The sequence below is a fragment of the Ambystoma mexicanum genome, chromosome 5p (assembly GCF_040938575.1).
Source record: "Ambystoma mexicanum isolate Mex_15411 chromosome 5p, UKY_AmexF1_1, whole genome shotgun sequence".
NCBI classification, from domain to species: Eukaryota; Metazoa; Chordata; class Amphibia; order Caudata; family Ambystomatidae; genus Ambystoma; species Ambystoma mexicanum.
In genome coordinates, this window is record NC_090930.1 from 283,094,549 (window position 1) to 283,113,644 (window position 19,096).

At 45.4% G+C, this 19,096-nt stretch overlaps 1 long non-coding RNA gene across 1 annotated transcript in view; it reads left to right on the forward strand.

The window, feature by feature from the left end:
* The window catches only part of LOC138480916 (uncharacterized), a 50,355-nt gene extending 36,560 nt beyond the window's left edge, over positions 1 to 13,795 (forward strand). Inside the window, exon 2 of the long non-coding RNA XR_011274165.1 lies at positions 12,421 to 13,795. This is a non-coding gene — a long non-coding RNA (uncharacterized lncRNA). The remainder of the gene's footprint in view (positions 1 to 12,420) is intronic.
* Positions 13,796 to 19,096: the final 5,301 nt, after the last annotated feature.

The window sequence follows — 19,096 nt, forward strand, 5'->3', positions numbered from 1 at the left end:
TCCTTGGATGTCATCATTTCTCCCCGAATGCGAGCCCTTTCCCATGAGGCAATGGAGGAGAGTCCGCTACCTGATATTCCCCCTGGGGGTGGTACACAGCAGGAGGATCTCACGGGGAGAGACTCCTCCTATAGGGACAATGACGAACATCTAAGCGAGACGCAGCATAATACCCCTCACCCAACACTCTAAACACCTCTCCACTTTTTAAACCTCAACCATATACTCAACCAACCCATATACATATGTAGGTCCCTAAACTTGACTTCCACTGAGATGAGGAAGAACATGGATGATAGAAGTACTGGGACGAGGAGGAGGCGCAGAGGAATAACGGATCGAAGGGCCAAAGACAATGTAAAGGGAGTTAAAACATAATACCTACCAGCTGATATAAAAATAGATAAAGGACTACATGAAGAGAGCCAGGCAACCACCAGGAGAGGCAGCCCAGCCCGGGAAGTACGACGACAGGACACCGCGAGCAACCTGCTCCCCAACTCCGAAGCTGGAGAGGGGAATTTTTGGACCGTGGAATGAGTCTAGACCCCCGCTGGGATCTGGAAGGCAGAGGCATAGCCCGAAGCGGGTGGACCGAATGATCACTGATGAATGTCAGCAACATCCTGCAGCAGAGCCACACAGGAGCTCACAGAACAGAAAGAGGCAGCCTGAATCAAATCCCATCAAGCTCCTGAGAAAGAGGTAACGGGAGACAAAGAAAGTCTGGTTGGGGACCATTGACTTATTTACAACAAGGCCCACGCCTAGGGTGGCAGATTGCCAGAGGAGCAGCATTTTATTTTCAATTTTCTGGTTGAAATAATGCCAATTTTGTTTTTCCGAGTCTGGCTGATCCACAACACTGCGACTTATATTCAGTATACTCTGCTTGGTCACAAATGTGTGTTTGGGTCTGGACAACTCCTCACCCCGGCCTTTTCAAGACAGCGTTAGATCTGCAGGCTTTTATGTATATTGAATATTTCTGTAGCTAGACTAGCCATGAAGTGGGGACGACCCAAATATTGGACCAAATCTACTGCAGCCGAATGATTGTAAAATGCTTCCATGGCTCCTTCAACCATATTGAATACTCCTGATCCCTCGTACTCTTTTAAGATCAGCACCAAGAGATAGCCCACCTCACTATTGAGCAAAAGAGTGGCTGATGATATTTTGCCATGTTTGTTTTAATGCTTTTGGTCGTTTTAGACAACAGAGTGTACATGGGTCTAGTGCCTCGTGTGATGTATGCAGATTGACAAACGAATTCCCAAATTGTGCTTTGGCGTGGTGACGAAATACAGGGTCTTGACATACAAAAGTGTCTTTGTGCCATTCCAAGTACACTGTATTGTTTTTGTGCATTAAGTTTATTAAAACGTATGCACATTTATAATGTTCCAAAATCGGACAACACAATCCAGGCATTAATACAGACTATAGAAAAATACAAAAAAGAATACATTTACAATGCTAGCAGTAAAATACTAGTAAAACAACCCGCAAGCCCTCATTTCATTCTGCAAGGGGTTGTTATGGAATGAGTCGCAAACAGTTTCCCCTGAAAACCGATGAATTAGAATAAGAGTTTTGATAAAGGCTATTGTGATCAATGTCGATTTCCCACTCCATTAGTATTACCCAGAATCTCTAGCTCATAATTATAATATGGTCGTCTAAGTAGCTTTTAAAAGCTGTTAGTCGCCAAGACAGTGTTCCCACTCAAGCTGTGAACCATGGTGTGAACCAATGATGGAGACTTTCACTCCACAAAGGAACTTTGCATATTCTGCATCCTTTCTTTGTACTTGGCAACCTTTTTTCTTTTTTTTTTGCTTCAAAATACCTTTATTTAACTCACAGTGGGAAATAACAAGAACACACTGATCACATTTCAGAGATATATTGGCAAAACTTACAAAAGATCATGTTCTGTGTACAATATAGGCAGCTCTTCAGATCGAGACATCGGAACAGCATTGTTCCAAACAGAACTTGCCCTCCCTCCCCCTAACAGCCAGTATTACAAGAGCGAGAATTGTCACATGAGCGGGGGTTTTACCATAATAGCTGGGTATCTGTCCGCAAATTCAAAGAAAGGCGTCTAGGCGATAGCATACATGGCATATCTCCGCTCACGCAGCGCAGTCATTTTATCAGCCACCAGTATATCCCACACCTTTACCTACCACAACTGGGTCAGTGGCCCCTCCATGGATTTCCAGTTTCGAGCAATGGTCCGCTTAGCTGCTAGTAGGATGTTCCTGTGAGTGTGGCCCTGTGTCGCCAGCCACCTCTCTAATGACCCCAAAAAAGTACAATGAAAATGCATAAAGATATTGCGATATGTAAAGTTTGGGAAGCTGACTAAATATAATGGTAAAATCGAAGGGCATCTATGAAGTTGGCCAAAATTATGGCATAATTTGTATTTGGTAATTTTGTCCCTAGCCCATTACATTATTTTAATTTTTTGTATAGGTCTTACATGGATTGCACATAAAATGATTCTTGTCAATGTCTGCATTAATCGGTATATCTTAACAAACTTGAATGCATTGACTAAGGGACTGAACGCTTTTGGCTAGAAGTGCCTATTGCGGTACTACGAACAATAACTCTGATGGAGGAACTAGCATTTATAATTGATCCTGAGCTTCGCTATATTAACATATGTTTTCCATGAAGTAATACCTAATTTGTGCTGTAAAACTACAAATGTCAAGGAAGCATGAAGGCTCAGTAGTCTTTTATTAAGCCAGTTGATGAACAGATTTTGGTAATTACCAACACATGCTTCGTGCTATAAGCACATGCTATGTCAAGGCAAACTACATGGTGGGATAGTAACACATGAGAGGGAGTACGGGAGTATGTTGCATCTTGTAGATGACGGGGGCACACACAAAACATATAATAGTGAATCAGTGGTGTCTATAGTTATCATGAGACAATGGTGGAACACAATATGTACATACATTTAATACATCAGAGTGTTAATGTGTTGTGTATAATCATCCATAGTGGTGAGGAACGTAATGGCAATGGGCATATTTAAGCATTCATGGTTTGAATCATAGAGCAAAATGTACACATGCTTGTTTGTGCACACACTGCCAGCAAGACAATACATGTCGAATGATTCTTTATTTAGGCCATTTATAGCATCTATTGGGGTTCGTTAGGAACACTAAACTGTTATTGTTACAAAAGAAGGACCCAACTACTTTGGTAGGGTGGGACACTCGCAACCAATCTCAATAGTATGGTCTGTGGCACTCCATGTACTTATATGTGTTAAACCAAAGATTTGAAATTCAGAGATGAGGTCTAATCAGTGAAAGATGGGCGTTGCTACATATCAACAATGGTAGCATGTTAAAAAGTATTTTTAGAATGTGAGGATATAAATGGCAGGTGTAGACTCAGCAGCAGGCAATGCGAATCCAAATATAGCAGATTCTACAAAGCAAGAGACCGCCTAGAGATACAAAATAAATATGCAAAATAAATTGGCTCTCTAAAAATTTTGCAAATTATTAACGAGAAAAGAACGGCATATGGTAAGTATATACTTGAACATAATTAAAGCTGCTTCAAATTACTTGTGGCAGATCAGCTGTAGATTCCCTTCAGGGGACAATGTGAGTGTTTCCTTTTGTGGCTTGGTGGATCCAACAGAGCAGAGAGCTGGAGAGGAGATGTGCACTAATTAGGTAACTGAGCTAAATGGCAGCAACGATTTAACTGCTTCATATACGGGTTATACAGGGTATACGGGTTGGGAGCAAGGAAAAGTATCTTCTTTCCGAAGAGGAGTTTAGAGTGCAGGTTGCATACAAAGTTCTTAGAATGTGAGTCGCTCATTGTTCCTATAAGTAAGGAGTCGGGCGACCTAAATGAAAGTGAGGAAGTTGTGATGATATGTAGGCGGTACAGCCATATTGGAATGGAGCAGGTGGCAAGATAAGGAAGGGAAGAGGTATATACTGCAAAAAGTGTAGTGCAGAGGCATAGGGGAAAAGAAAGGTATAATATCAACACGGTCTGTGGGCCGAAATTTGTTGAGTAACGGTAAAGGGGCAGTGTTACAGGACTAAGGGAGTAAATGTGGAAGTCAAAACTAAGCAAAGATATAAAAACAAGGAAAAAACATTCTAAAGGCGAAGTTAAATCCTAACTAGTAAGTGTAGAACCCGGATGTTGCATCAGAAGCTCCTAGTTAATGATAGATGGGACTAATTCGATAATTAGTTTAGGAAATGTACACATTTGAGGTCTTGATTTGTACATGTTTCAATTGTTCAGAGCCTGGAAATAAGCTGCGCGTCTTGTATTAAAAATAACTGTTTCCTCCTCTAACAGATTGCAATGCTCATCATATGCCAAAGAACATCATCATTATGATGGCTTTTGTTGTGGTAATTTAATGCTAGTGTTTGGAAAAGGGATATCATTCATCTTGGTTGTGGTCAGATATGTTGTCCTGAGGCGCCCCTATTGTGCTGTCCATGCATGTTTTGTTGAAACGTCATGTTAGTTCCTAAGAGCAGAGTGTGCCTTTCCTCTTAATAAATGTTGTGTTGTTTATACTGGAGGCTCCGTATTAAGATCTTGTTGACCACATGGGGCATACTGAGTAAAAGCCCCCATTTAAATAACATGTTGGTTTTCTCAGAGCCAGGTGTCAGGTTGTTTCTAAGGGCATACAGCCTGTCCACATCGTTGTGTGGGCGGACTGCCGTTGCGGTCCTACTTCCCAGTAAAGGGAAGTGACGTTGGGCGAGGGTGGGGGCTGAGGGGTTGTTCGGCAGTTACTTCAGTGGTAAAATAAAGAAAGGTTATACGCTGACCAGGCTCCCGCGTGATCATTGCTTCGGCTGGTTTGAGGGTCCGCGCAAAACCTCACAATTGGCGACGAGGGGTGTACGACACCCGCCCGTGCCAGAGGGAGGCCCGCAATCGAGCGGTCGTAGCGCGTCAGCGCCCCTCCACTCCTGAAGGCACGGAGAGGACCACGATCGAGCGGCGTGCCGCGCCGGCGCTCATCTTTTGAGAGCAGACCCGCCACGACAGGAAGGCCCATCCAGCACCGCGAGCATAGCGGATGCGGGCCCTCCCTTCACACCACGTCTGGTGTGTGCAGAAACCCGCGAGGCAGGCCCATCAGGCTCACGATTCGGCGCGGGTGTCAACCCCGCCCCCCCTCCTCCCTCTCCACACGCCACGGTAGGCGACAGGGACACAGAGACTGGAAAACTAACCTCAAAGGGGTCAGGGAGGCACACCACGGCCTGCCACGGCGACCCTACGCGTGAAGAGGCACATCCACATCAGCCGCAGAGTACTCGCAGCTCCTACAAAGCACGTGCCCCACGTGGAAGCAGCACATGCAGCAACGCTGCAACACAGCAGCGCCACAAGGCCCTGCAGGAACGGTGGGCCCTGACCAGAGCACACATGCCACGCTGACGTGGACAAGCCACCACTGACATGTCGGCTCCAACAAGCACAGCAGCATCCTCATCGGGCAGATCGGGAGCTATAGCGGATGATCCTCAACAGGCACAAGGATCAGGTAACGCATCTCAAAACATGCCCATACCGGGTCCATTTGATGTCAGGGACACCTCTAATCTGGAACCCAGATGGGTCATATGGTTAAGGGACTTCAAATTTTATGCGGGAGCAATTGGCCTAACTGATGACGCAAGGCTAAAAAACACCTTATTCATGACAGTAGGCCCAGCTGTCAGAGACATAGCAGGCGAACTGATGAATGTAGACACTGTTACCTACCGAGAACTTCATGGGAAACTATCGGAATACTTCACCCCCCACACAAACATTGACTATGAGCGCCATGTATTCCATACCACTAGTCAGGAAAAAGGGGAGTCACTGGACAATTTTGTGATGCGCCTATGCATCAAGCTGAAATACTGTGAATTCCACAAATACTCCAATGAGGAAGCACTGAGATCCCAGGTCATAGCCGGTTGAATATCACAATCGTTCAGGAAACAATTGCTCCAAAAGCAAAGGTCCCTCGAGGGCTGGACAGTCTAGGCAAGGTCACCATTCAACACCCGACACCCAACTCGGACACAATCAGCAAACTATATGCTGCCCCCTCACAAGGCGGAAAACGCACAGACGCCACGTGCTACCGATGCGGGTACGAATATCCACACGTGGGCGATTGCCCTGCAGTTGGACAGAAGTGCGCCGCCTGCGGCGGAATGGACCACTACAGAGCCGTTTGCAAGAACGCGCCGGGACCTGGGCCCAGCAGACCGAGACAACAGGAAAGAAGGAGAGGCTCACAACTCAGCCCACCCACTGGGAGAGGAGACGAAGAACAAATGGGGTCACGGAGAGAGGACAGAACCCGGAGGAGCTTGTATGCAAGGGAAAACAGGAAGCCAACAGATGGCTCCAGACAGTCTCAGAGGAGGAGATTCGTCCGATACACCGAAATGCGGTCCCCGTCAGGCAGCGAATTCCAGTCATCAGAGGATGATCAACGAAAAAAAGGATGTGTGGGCGCTCAATAACGCCACGGCCACCCAACACAGTCCCACGCTCACACTACAAGTCAACAACACCCCGCTTGAATTCCTCATTGATACTGGGGCGACAGTTAACCTCATAAGCGAACAAGCATACAACTCACTCATCAGCGCACCAAAAATCCAGAGGGTAACAGTGGACATATACCCATACGGAGCCACCACTCCACTACCTTGCAAAGGGACCATCCCTGCATGGTGCGTGCACAAATCACACGCTGCAAAGATTCCCCTACACATTCTGAAGACAGAAGCATCCTCAGCTTTAAGACGGCCGTCGAGATGGGTCTGGTACACATACTATACCAACTCATGGCCCACAAATACTTCACCAGACCCGATGAGATAGAACAAACGTTTCCGAATCTATTCATAGGACTGGGAAACCTGAAACACAGGAAGGTACAGTTGCACATAAACCCGGACATACCACCAGTCGCTCAACACTATCGCGGGATACCCGTGAACATACAACACCAGGTCGAGGAAGAACCAGACAAGCTCATCAAACTCAACGTCATCAAACCAGTCTCAGGGCCCACCCCATGGGTATCCCCTATTGTCCCCAAAAAGTCACCCGACGTATCAATACGCCTGTGCGTAGACATGAGGAGAGCCAATGCGGCAATCGAAAGGGAGAGACATCAGGCGCCCCGGATCACTGACATGATCCACCTCCTCCATGGCGCGCAGGTTTTCTCCAAATTGGACCTCACAAAAGGCTATCATCAAATTGAGATTGCACCTGAATCCAGGTACATCACGACATTCGTCACACACCTGGGCCTATTCCAATATAAGAGGCGCAGCTTCGGGATATCGTCTGCAGCTGAAAGTTTTCAAGAAGAAATACACAGTCATCAGGCACGTGCCAAACTGCCTGAACTATTCACACAATGTTCTGGTCTTTGGGAAGACTAAGGAAGAGCATGACACTGCTCTTCACAGAGTGTGCGAAGCGCTGCAAACAGCTGGGTTAACACTAAATAAAGCCAAATGCAAATTCGGGAAAGGTTCATTACGATTCTTCGGCCACATCTTCTCCAGCAAGGAAATGCGGCCGGACCCAGACAAGGTGGCAGCGCTCAACTCAGCCGCACCTCCAACCACCACAACGGAGCTCCGGTCCTTCCTAGGGCTGGCGAGTTACTGCTCCAGATACCTAAAGGACTATGCAACAATTAGCAACCCCCTGTGCCTACTAACGCGCAAAGATCAACCCTACACATGGTCCACAGACTGTCAGAGGGCATTTGAGGCGATACGTGATGCCATCACAAAAGCGGAGGACATGGCCTACTTTGATGTCAAACGACACACGGAAGTAGTCGTTGACGCCAGCCCTGTTGTCCTGGGCACCATGCTAATACAAATCGACCCTCATGAGCCCACAAACGTTTACATAGTGGCATGCGCCAGCAGAAGCCTAACCCCCACGGAACAAGCGTACTCCCAAGCGGAAAAGGAAAGTCTGGCGGTGGTATGGGCATGCGAGTACTTCCACCTGTTCCTATACGGCAAGGAGTTCCCCATCATAACGGATCATCAAGCCCTACTCACGATATACGGGGACCCAAAATCAAGAATGCCACTGAGGATAGCCAGATGGGGTTTGCGTCTGCAGGACTACAAATTTGCCATCATGCACTGCCCGGGTAAAGAAGACGAGCCAGCAGATTACTTATCTCGCCACCCAACTGGCCCCGCCAGCCCTCAACCATCCATCGCAGATGAATACCTCAACTATGTCGTCCACCACCTGCAACCCTTGCCCGTGGGGTGGGCAGACATGATCGCAAAATCGGAGCAGGACCCGGCACTACTAATCATACGCCACTGCATTCAAGAAGATAGAGCGCACATGCGTCAACAAGCGAGACAAGAACCGGAGGATGTTCAAGAAGAAATACATAGACCAAGTCCGAGATGAACTCTCAATAGTCGACGAACATGTAGTACTAAAAGGATGCAAGGTCCTCTTCCGAAATCACTACGTACCAGAACGATCCAAGTAGCACATGAAAGCCACCGGGGGGTGGTCGCCACCAAGCGGCTACTAAGACAAAAGGTGTGGTTTCCTAGGTTGGACGCGATGGTGGAAGAGATGGTAGGCCAATGCCCGACGTGCGCACAAGTAGCACCACACCCAAACCCACTTCACATGTCACCGCTACCGGGACACGTGTGGGAGGAACTGGCGGTGGACTACTTTGGACCCCTGAGAGATGGCACATACGTTTTAGTGCTGATAGATGAACACTCGATTTCCGGAAGCACAAATCGTTGACGGCACCGCAGCCTCCAGCGTCATCCCAGCACTGGACCGCATGTTGTCCACTTATGGAATACCCCGGATTATAAAGTCTGACAACGGAGCACCATTCATGAGTAGGGACTTCGAGAACTTTCCCAAAATATATGGGGTTCCAGCACCTAAGAATAGCACCCAGATGGCGACAGGCGAATGGCATGGTTGAGAGATTCATGGCCAACATCAAACGAACATTACAAATAGTGGCCATACTCAACAAGCCTTTCGAACAAGCACTCACCTCACAGCACGACGGGTATATGCCCGGCCGACCTGATGTTCCGAAGACCAATTCAAACGTGACTGCCGGAAGACACCCACTCGGTAGAGGCAACGCCACTAGAACAGGAGGCCAGAGACAAAGATGACACAGCGAAGGCCAAGATGAAGGAGACAGCGGATCATAAAGGGAAAGCACAGGATTCAAACATCGAACCTGGGGACCAAGTGTGGATACGACAACCGAAACAAAGGAAGGAGGACGCCACATTCGCAAAAGAACCGCTGACCATCACACAGAGAAGAGGGACGATGATCACGGCCCAAAGATCGGATCAATCCTCCGTGACTCGGAATGTATCGTACTTCAAGCCCCGGATAAATCACACTGAGAACGCAGAGGTCAGAGCAGGAGACAGTGATGATGACAGAAGTCGGGATGCCCCCTACCAAGGAGATAATGAGGCCTCGGAAAGTGAAGACAATCTGAAGCCACATGAACAGACAGAGTGGACACCGCGCAACTTCGGTAGACCACAGAGAAGCCGCATAAAACCCCACAGACTCATAGAAGAGATGGAGCAAGTATCTTGCCTGTTAAAAAGGAGGGAGATGTCAGGTTGTTTCTAAGGGCATACTGCCCGTCCACATTGTTGTGTGGGCGGACCGCTGTTGCATTCCTACTTCCCAATAAAGGGAAGTGACGTTGAGCGAGGGTGGGGGCTGAGGGGTTGTTCGGCAGTTACTGCAGTGGTAAAATAAAGAAAGGTTATACGCTGACCAGGCTCCCGCGTGATCATTGCTTCGGCCGGTTTGAGGGTCTGCGCAAAACCTCACACCAGGTAGTGGTGTTTTATTTCTGAATATCTGTGAAGCTCATGAGCATAATGTTTACCTTCTAGCATTTCTATAGGTCAATGTTGCTCCTTCATGTATGTAGGAAGTTAATTTGTTGCCATTTGTACATTGCAAAACTAGACATCACAATTTGCTACTGATGAGTTAAGTGCATAAGGCATTGTGTATTAAAATGTGCTTGTTTTTGCTATTTGGCTTGTTTACGTTTGCACTGCATATTAGTTGCATTTAGATGTAAGCAGCGTAAGTCATTTTTTACTGTTGGCAGTTTTTCATTTCCATTCTGTACTCTTTAAACGTACAACTTCACCCAGGAACCTTCTTTGCATGTTAGTTGCTTTCTGCTGGAGTGCATCATCATTGCTGCAGTTTTGCACCTTTTGGAAGGTTGGAGAAGGTACTGTTCTGTGCATGTATTAGCAAATTAGTTTCAGTGGGTTTACTTTAAAACATAGTTTTCTTGGTTTCCACATTCCACATACTGCTCTCGGTCTGAAAATGCAACGTTTGTTGTGAGATGGACTGAATTGGACATGGCATGTGTATATAATTGAGGTAAGATACATTTCTGATACGTTTTTTGGTATCGCTATCCCAGATAATAAAAATGCCATAAAGGTTTCTGCTTCACAGAATTATACATAAGATATAGTTAGCACTCCTGTTGTGCATGTATGCTTGATTTCACTGTGAGGCATAATTGGATCTTTACATGGAGGTAGTACCATCACATTCAGTAACTCCCCGGGATTTAGCTTACGTATATTGTTCCTATCTCGAACCACCAGGATAGTTCTTCCCTCTGTTTCTTCACAGGGAAAAGGACCAATTCAGGAAAGGATGGCACAAGAACTCAGGACGCCGAACAACCAGCACAACATATACTAAATACCTAGGAACAGCATTGCACGTCTCTTCTTTTTATCCACGTCGAATGCCACTCTGGGTGCGCGAACATGGCGGAATGATGGTACAGCCCGGTGTTGTATGCTATCCTGTGTCCCATCTTTGTTTGGGCTGATAGATTTGGTAGCATGCTACCAGATCTTCCAGTTGGCCATCTTTAGACAGGTGAAAAATAATTATCACGGCCACGCATCCCAGTTCAGCGAGGTAACGGCAAGTCCAACGTAGCTGCCGCAACCTACCTGGCAAAAGAGGAGTGTAGCGACTGATGTGGAAATTCATAACAAGTGCTTATTAGTCATGGTATGAAAACAATTCTTTCAATTTCTGGTAAATTTTGACCAATGACCAAGTGTAAATACATGTTTGAGATGTTGATTGCACTCGGTGGTGCAAACGTTAAACCCTTTTCAAATATTGTAGTGGCTTTGTTCTTTTACATAAGTTGGCGATCAGACTTTTTGATTTTGGGAGGGTAGTTGTAGGTTCAGACTCTTCATGGATCTCGTTTGGATCTTTTATGGAGGTCTTGCTTTTCCTCCTTATGCTGCTTTTTCGGATTCGTCTTCCTCTTTTGCCTGGCTCTGCATTCGGAGTGGTTTGCATACTCTGTGGGTCTAAAAAATGAAATGACTTGATTGGGTTTCCATGTTGACTGCTGTGCTTTCTCTTATTGGTCAACGCCTTCATTGTCTATAGGTTCTGCAGCTGAGCTTGCTGATCAATTGTACATGTCTTATCTTGTTGGCAGTGGGCTCTCAAATAGCACACTTATGTTTAACTCCATGATTTTGGTCATGCATGTTTAAATATGTTCATTGCTGTTAAGTGCTTTGCCACGATCTATGATTATGTATAAGAAGTTCATATTCTGTTTTATCATGAATGTTGGTTAGAAAAGTAAGCCTCAGTTCACTCATTTGTATACACCACACTACAATGCATCCTCGTTTTCTCGTACTGCACACAAGGACCACGTTTTTGCCAAAAACTTAAAAATGTGTGCCTTAATAAATGTTTTTGCTTAGAGTACGAGACACGCTAGCAATGATAGAAACATGTTCTTTAGCTAAATAAAGAGTGTGCTCATTGAAATTGGCACACTAACTTGCACATCAATCTGTTACATTTCGACGGACGCAACAGCACTCAATTTGGGTGTTTTTTCATAAATCAGCAGACTGCACAGTGCACTTTAGAGGTGTACTATATCCTTTCATCCATTATTCCAAAAGTGTTCCTGGTATCTGCCTGACTCACCAGAAGCATTCTTAACAGATTGCAGATAATGATGAGCATCCCGTGACGCAGGACTGAAAAGTGGTACTATCCTATCACTTTTAGGTATTGTGTGAAATGAGCAAAGACATATGTGCTGAAACGGAATGTTTTTTTTTCCCGTTTCTTTTTAGATAAGTTTTTGCGTTAGACTATGATTTCCATATAGGACTCAGAGTTTTAATGTCGCATAAAAATAATTGTTTGTGTCTCTTTAAACCATATTAACAGGCAGACCATGTTTATGTAATATTTTTCTTTCTTGTTTAGTTCAAAGGATTGCCAGAAAAGTCACTGGCAAATACACAGAAGGCAATGCAGTACTTGTCCAACTGTAAATGAAAAACAAACAGAAGAATGTTTTGAGGATAGGATTTCTAAGAATCTGTGTATTCATCAAGGGGAGACCATAAGCAAGGACATGGCCACAACTGAAGGCATGGAAACAGTGGAGATAAGAAATGTAGTTACCATAAGAGTTAGACACAACCGCATAAAACATGAAATACAGATTCCCACAAATGCAACTGAAGAGGAATCATTTGCACTCATATCTAAACATCTCAGAATTCCAGCTGAGAAGATGCGATTGATCTGCAAAGGAAAACTACTGGACAAAGAAAACATTTCCCATTTTTTAGTATCTAACGCCATTTGCCAGGCCTTTGGTGAGCAAGCCGAATGTGAAGACGGACTGGAAGTAAAAGATATTGAGGTGTTGATGGCTCAGATGTCTATTGAGAGAAATGTTGCTATTCAGGCCCTACGAAAAACTGGCGATCTTATCGACGCTATCTTTTATGTTTCTGACGGACCTTGACTTGCGCATTCTTGTGGAAATGCATTCCAAATATACAATAATATATGTAAAAGGTATTGAATGGACATGCAAAAGTGTGCTGTATGAAAAGAAAAGCACTATCATTGTTACATTTATACTTTAGAATGTTTTTGTTTGTAGAACAGCAGTAACATTTTCAGTGCAGAAAAAATACAGGCAGCAGTTTTTCTGTGGCAAATTGAAATCACTGATAATTTGAGGCCTCCAGAGATCTCTAATACCTTTTATATTTGTAGACCTGCAGAAGGCTTCTTGGCACACTCTTGGCACCTGGTGAATAAGTACACACAGGGAAAGACCTGGGGATAGGAAAAGTGCCATGCAGCCTATTACATACATATTAGGTATATACATTAGCTGGGAGCATCCAAGGAGAAAGGAGTAATTATTTAGTATTGGCTTGTAGGTATCATGTTACCATGCAGCGAGAGTATTGACATACGAGCGTATACAAAGTGGAAATGGAGGAACAGACAGTGTGCACACATCCTTTGGCTTTGACTCATTCAATGCCCATGACTATCCTGATGTCTATATGCATTGTCTCCAACTCCTCACTGAAACCATGACCACAGGGGTCTACTTTATATTGCATTTGCTCTCTCATGTGGCTTGCTCCCCAGCAGCTGTCCTGCAATTGTTATTGCTTGAACATTAACAATGCTACACATGTATTAATGAACCCCTTGTTTTCTTGCCCCAACCTGGGCCAGGGACCCTTCCCATGGGAACCACCACCCCCTTTGGCCAGCTTGGTATGGAGGGGTGCTGCACCTATACAATAAAATTGCTGTTAAATGGAAATGGTCTATACCCTGAGTTCTTGCCTTATTATCTGGACATAAACTCCAAGGTTGATTTTCAAGAGATTCCCAACGAAGACCCCCGTTTGTATATTTGTTTTTTTTAAAACACGTGTACTATTAATAAACCTTTGCAAACCCTTATTCCTTTCCGAACTTTCCCCTAGCATGAGGTCCATCTAAATGGGTACCTGCTCCGTCAGAACACCCTTCCTTGGAGGGGTCTCATGGTAACCCATAGGGTGAGCCTGATGCAACAGACACCTTACGTAATACTTGGCAACATCCATTGGAGTGTGTGGAGGGTCAGAAGGAGGATGCAGGCACTCTGAGAACATGTTCCAAATGTTTTTATTAAAGAAAAAGGCCTAACTTTCCCTCTCGCTCTGGGATATTACCTATTTATATATCTAACTAGGGTGCTTATCAGCCGTCCGTAAATTTCCAAATGAATATGTCTGCTGTCCAAAATTAATCTAACTGGCCCTATCGCTATTCTAAATAAACAAAGGTCAGGAGAATGGATGGCTCACTGCTCCGGAGGGTACTGCTTGTATCAGTCTTCATTTCATGTTAATGGACAATTTCTAGATAGTGTCTTGTTTGTTGCTGTATCAGTTCATGCGGTTTTTTCATGCGATTGTTTGATTTTCTCTCCTCCTGAAGAATGTCTTTCCTTGACTTTTTATACTTTCTTTGATCCTTTTTAGAGGACTCAGAGCAACCTGGAATGTGCACTGTCTCCTGTAATTCTGGCTTTCTTGACAATTTTGGTCCACCTTACTCTGACTCTCCTTGTCTTTTATACTGTTTACTTTGGTGGTCTTGCTGAGCTTCAATTTATACAACTATTTTCTCTTAGATTCCCTTTGTTCTGTGTTGTAGGCTTGGGTACTTGCACTTTTCCCGGAGTAGTGATATCCAAGGCTGCTTTCTCTCCCTCTCTGGGAATTAAATGATTCTCTTTCTTGCAAAAGAAAATGATTAAAGGTAATCAGTTTTGTATTCAACTTTTCTTTACTTGTACGGGGAGTCATTTCTCGAACTGTATACCGATTCCCTTTTGGCCTTCCAGTCTTCGCGTTCTCTCCATTATCTTCCACAACGCAGGTGAACGTCTGCGGGCTCTGTGCCTGTCTGGGAGCATCTCTCTCGCTCCTCGTTGCTGTCAGCTCACTGTCGCCGGCCTCCTCTTCCTGGGATTCCCTCTCGCCTCTGCGGCATCCCAGTGTTCCTTCAGGTAATGGGTTGATTGCCACTTTCATTATTGGGATGGTATTGGTGTTGGTTTGTGGGCTGCCGGGCATGCCACCTCTGCCGCTTGGTCTCCAACCCTCTCTGCTTCTTGCATCTGTGATACGCTGTGTCTCTGGCATCTTTCTCCTTAAGTTCAGTACAAGCTTGAATGTTGCAGACTCCACGGCTCGCTTTTGCTCCACCTCCTTCAGGTGTGACGCAGGAGGTGGGCCCCCCTTGTCTGCATATGTGTTCATTTCTCGCTCCGGTATTTACTCGCTATTCAACCTACTCTTCTCAGTTGATTGGATAGGGTCACGCTCTATTTCTTCTTGATAATGGTATAGATTAAATTTTTCTTCATCCAAGCCTTGGAACTTGTAAGTCCTTGTTATTTTATAAAGTCCCATGTATGCCATTATGTGTAATGTTTCGGGAGTTCCTCACAGGAAGGGAAGTCCTTGTCCCCTAATGGGGAGTCTCTCCGGGTGAGTTTCCACTTGCCTCAGCAACTAGGGAGTGTGTTGCAGAGTGGACTCGCCTCGCTAGCCTTGCAGGGAGAGGCTCCCCCTTGTGGAGAAGGGGTGAATTCCCTAGATTCATCACAACTGTGAGGCTTGAGGATGGCCTCTGTGGCAAGGCCGCCAGTTCCTCCTGCTACCTCATGCTGAGGATTTGCCTCTTTCCAATACCTTTCACCCCTACGTGCTTATATATATATATATCCCTTGTATATACATATGTGATACAGCCTGCTTAATATTTAAGCTCCTTAACATGTCCACTCAATAATTTCCCCCACTCTACCATCCCCTACTTAACTTTCCTGCTGTATATATTTACCTCTGTATAAATAAAAACCCATAAATACAAACCATAAAAAACATCATATAAAACATATACATTATGTCACAATGAGGGTGACTGCTGCTAGATAATGATCAATACACTGGCTGCATCACTTTTCTATGCAACATTTACTTGAATAGAATTTTGTAAACGCACACATAACCATTTGTACATTTTGTTTACCCTGAGCGCACATGCAACGAGATTGAAAAATGCGTGAGAGTCCAGGATAAGACTTTCATCTGTCAAAAAACAAATTCAATCAAATCGCCTCTGTAATATTCCTTTATTGAAAACGGATACCGCCCTACCACTCAGAACAGAACATTCATACAAATCTTTCAGGAAACAATTTAAGATGTGACTTTTCAACTGACTATTTCTTCACCTGCCGTGACTCTTTGCTGACTCCTTTAACCTGCAAGAATGCTCTGATGTTGTAACTTGACATTTCATTGATATGTGCTACCCTCATGTTTATCAATTGTACCTCATGCAACTAGCGCCCAGGGTCCTGTGGGGTCGCGCATTACAAATGCAAAGATAATGAAATAATAAATAATTACTTAATAGACATGTCACTTGCAAACCGCATTCTAGAAAACTCAGCTGAAATACTGTCTATTTGACATTCCTCCATGTGAATAGCTTATAAAGAGGAACATTTATGTTAACAGTGTATGTTTGCTAAATTCCCTTCAGGTGTGTTTCCATTGCATTAATGTGAAAAAGTGTATATTTGTCATTTCTCTGTGTAATCCACAAGATGCACCAGGAGAAATTAACAATAATCCTAATAGCTACTATGTGGGCTCGTCAGGTGTGGCTTTCTCTAACGATATGCACTATGACCAGGTGATGCATATCTTTAGTTATCTAGAAATTAATGCGCATAACTCCAAACCCGGGGCCTAGTAGCACTTATGTTCTAACGCTTTGATTGGGCCTGATCTTGTCTTCCACCAGGTATGTACTGTGCTCTCTGATCAGGTGATGCTTATCTTTAATTGTCTGGAAGTTAATGAGCATAATCCAGTACCGGGGCCTAGTGTAACGCTCACCTGACTCCCACGGAGGCGCTGACCTGGTTCGCGCTGCTGTGACCTCTTCTAAGGTGATGCGCAGGGTTCGGAAGACGGACTGGACCGGGCCCCCAAATCTGGCTTGTCTGGCTCGCAGAAGTATCCTTCTGTAGGCGAAAATAGGGGATTAACTGTCTGCGGGGTAATGCAATCAGCCTCCCACTTTCCCCTCTCACCCTCCTCGAAACCCTTCTGTGATTCCTCGTAGCGTCTCACCTTAGGGTCTGGAAGGACGAGCTCTCCATCCTGCTTCTGATGCAGGGGCGCGTTGGTATCCAGTTACTTCACTGGATTTTCGGATTGGTGAGAACCAAACTTGCTTGGCTTCCAGGTAAGTTTTTTCATAAGAGATTCCCCTTGTGTCCATGCATTAATGTACTAATGCTAGTGTCTTTTTCCCCATAGGGGCCGGGGTACGGAATGCCGGGGAACAGGCACCGACCCGAGATGAGAGGTGAAATCCTTGTAGAAATCAGGTAAGTCTTTAATGAGCGTTTTTTTGGTAATGTCTTTTCATTCGCTCATTAACGCTGATGTCTCTTTTTCCCCTTAGGGGCCGGGGTCCGGAAATGCCAGGATGCGGCGCGGGCCCGAAATGAAGAGGGAATGAATCAACATGTAAGTCTTAACATGGAGATTTAGCTTTCCTTATTCCCTTCTCTCTCTCACCTTTTGTTCTGGTCTTTTCTCCCTAGGCGCTGGGGCGTGACTGCGAATCCGGATGATCGCTGCTGAACATGGAGGCGCCCTGTAAAGGTGAGTGGAATGCGGCGCTGCAGCGATCGACGTGATGAGCTTTTAAATAAAAGTCTTCCTTTTCAGGATTGACGGCGAGATGTCTCCGGGATGCGGATTTAGCAGGTAAGGACTTTTCCTTCTTCTGTTCTCTTCTTCTCTTCCTTTGCAGGTGATCCAGGATGCTGGCAGGCGTGGCAGAAGTCAGGATGCAGGAGCAGACACGGTGAGCGTCCAGCTGCTAGATGCAGAACAACGCGAAGCACGTGTGGCTGTTCGGGTGGGGTTTAAATAGCCTTGGAAGAAGTTCCAGGTATGTATCCTTACTCCAATCAGGTATGTATCCTTCCCTGACCACGCCCGGATGGTAAATTAGTCCCACAGGTAAAGTAGTTCCTTTCAGGCTTCAAGGAGGCCGGGATCCTGCAGCATGGTCTGCATCAGGTAAGTGCACCCAAGCACTTCCATAATGAGCCTGGACTGATGTCTTTTATGAGCCATAGGCGCCAGGACACTGTCCAAAGGGCCCCTATATGGGGTTGCTGGGTCCTTCCTTGGGGACTGGATGTCCGCTTTCGGGGACGCAGGGCTTGAACCGGCTCCCCGGGAGCGGGCATCATGACACCTAGTATCACTTTGTTCTGAAGCTATGATTGGGCCTGCTCTTTGTCTCTACTGGGTATGCACCACACTCTCTGATCAGGTGAGGTCTCTAGCATGTTCAGCTCTCGCAAGGGACAAGATGTTGTGTAACTCACAACTCAAACCTTAAACAAGAACAGGAATACCCAACCACTTGGTGTAAACAAATACGCGGGAACTGGAACAATTGGGCCATTAGCATTTACGCTCTAGAATTAGAAATGGGCTGGCTTTGTTTCAACGTCAAGGAACTATGCTCTTAAATCAAGGGAGGAATCTGGCAAAAGAAGCTGCTGCAAGAGACAACAATGTCCTGTCTCCTGGTATCAATTTTCAAACCATATGCTAGACCTGGCACACTGAAGCTTCAGCTGCACGTAATAACATCAGACAGGCACAGCACTAACATGGCCTGGTTTGATGCTGGACCGTCGGGTTTCACTGAGTGCCAATCCTTGTATCTAGGATGTACTCCTAATTCCGATGCCACACTAGACCAGGAATTCTTCCGGAAGAACTAATGCACAACCAACTCTCTCCTCTGCACCAACAAACAATAGAATGCAGCTATACCCCTGGATTAACTTGGCCTAGCTGCACACATAATTATGCGCCTAATGGAACACCCCAACAATCTTTAGAATGCAGCTATCCCCCACGAAAAATCAGCATAGCTGCTCACATTTCATATACATGCACCACCTCTGCTAGAATGCAGCTACCCAATACAATCTGGCCTAGCTGCACACAACAGCCAC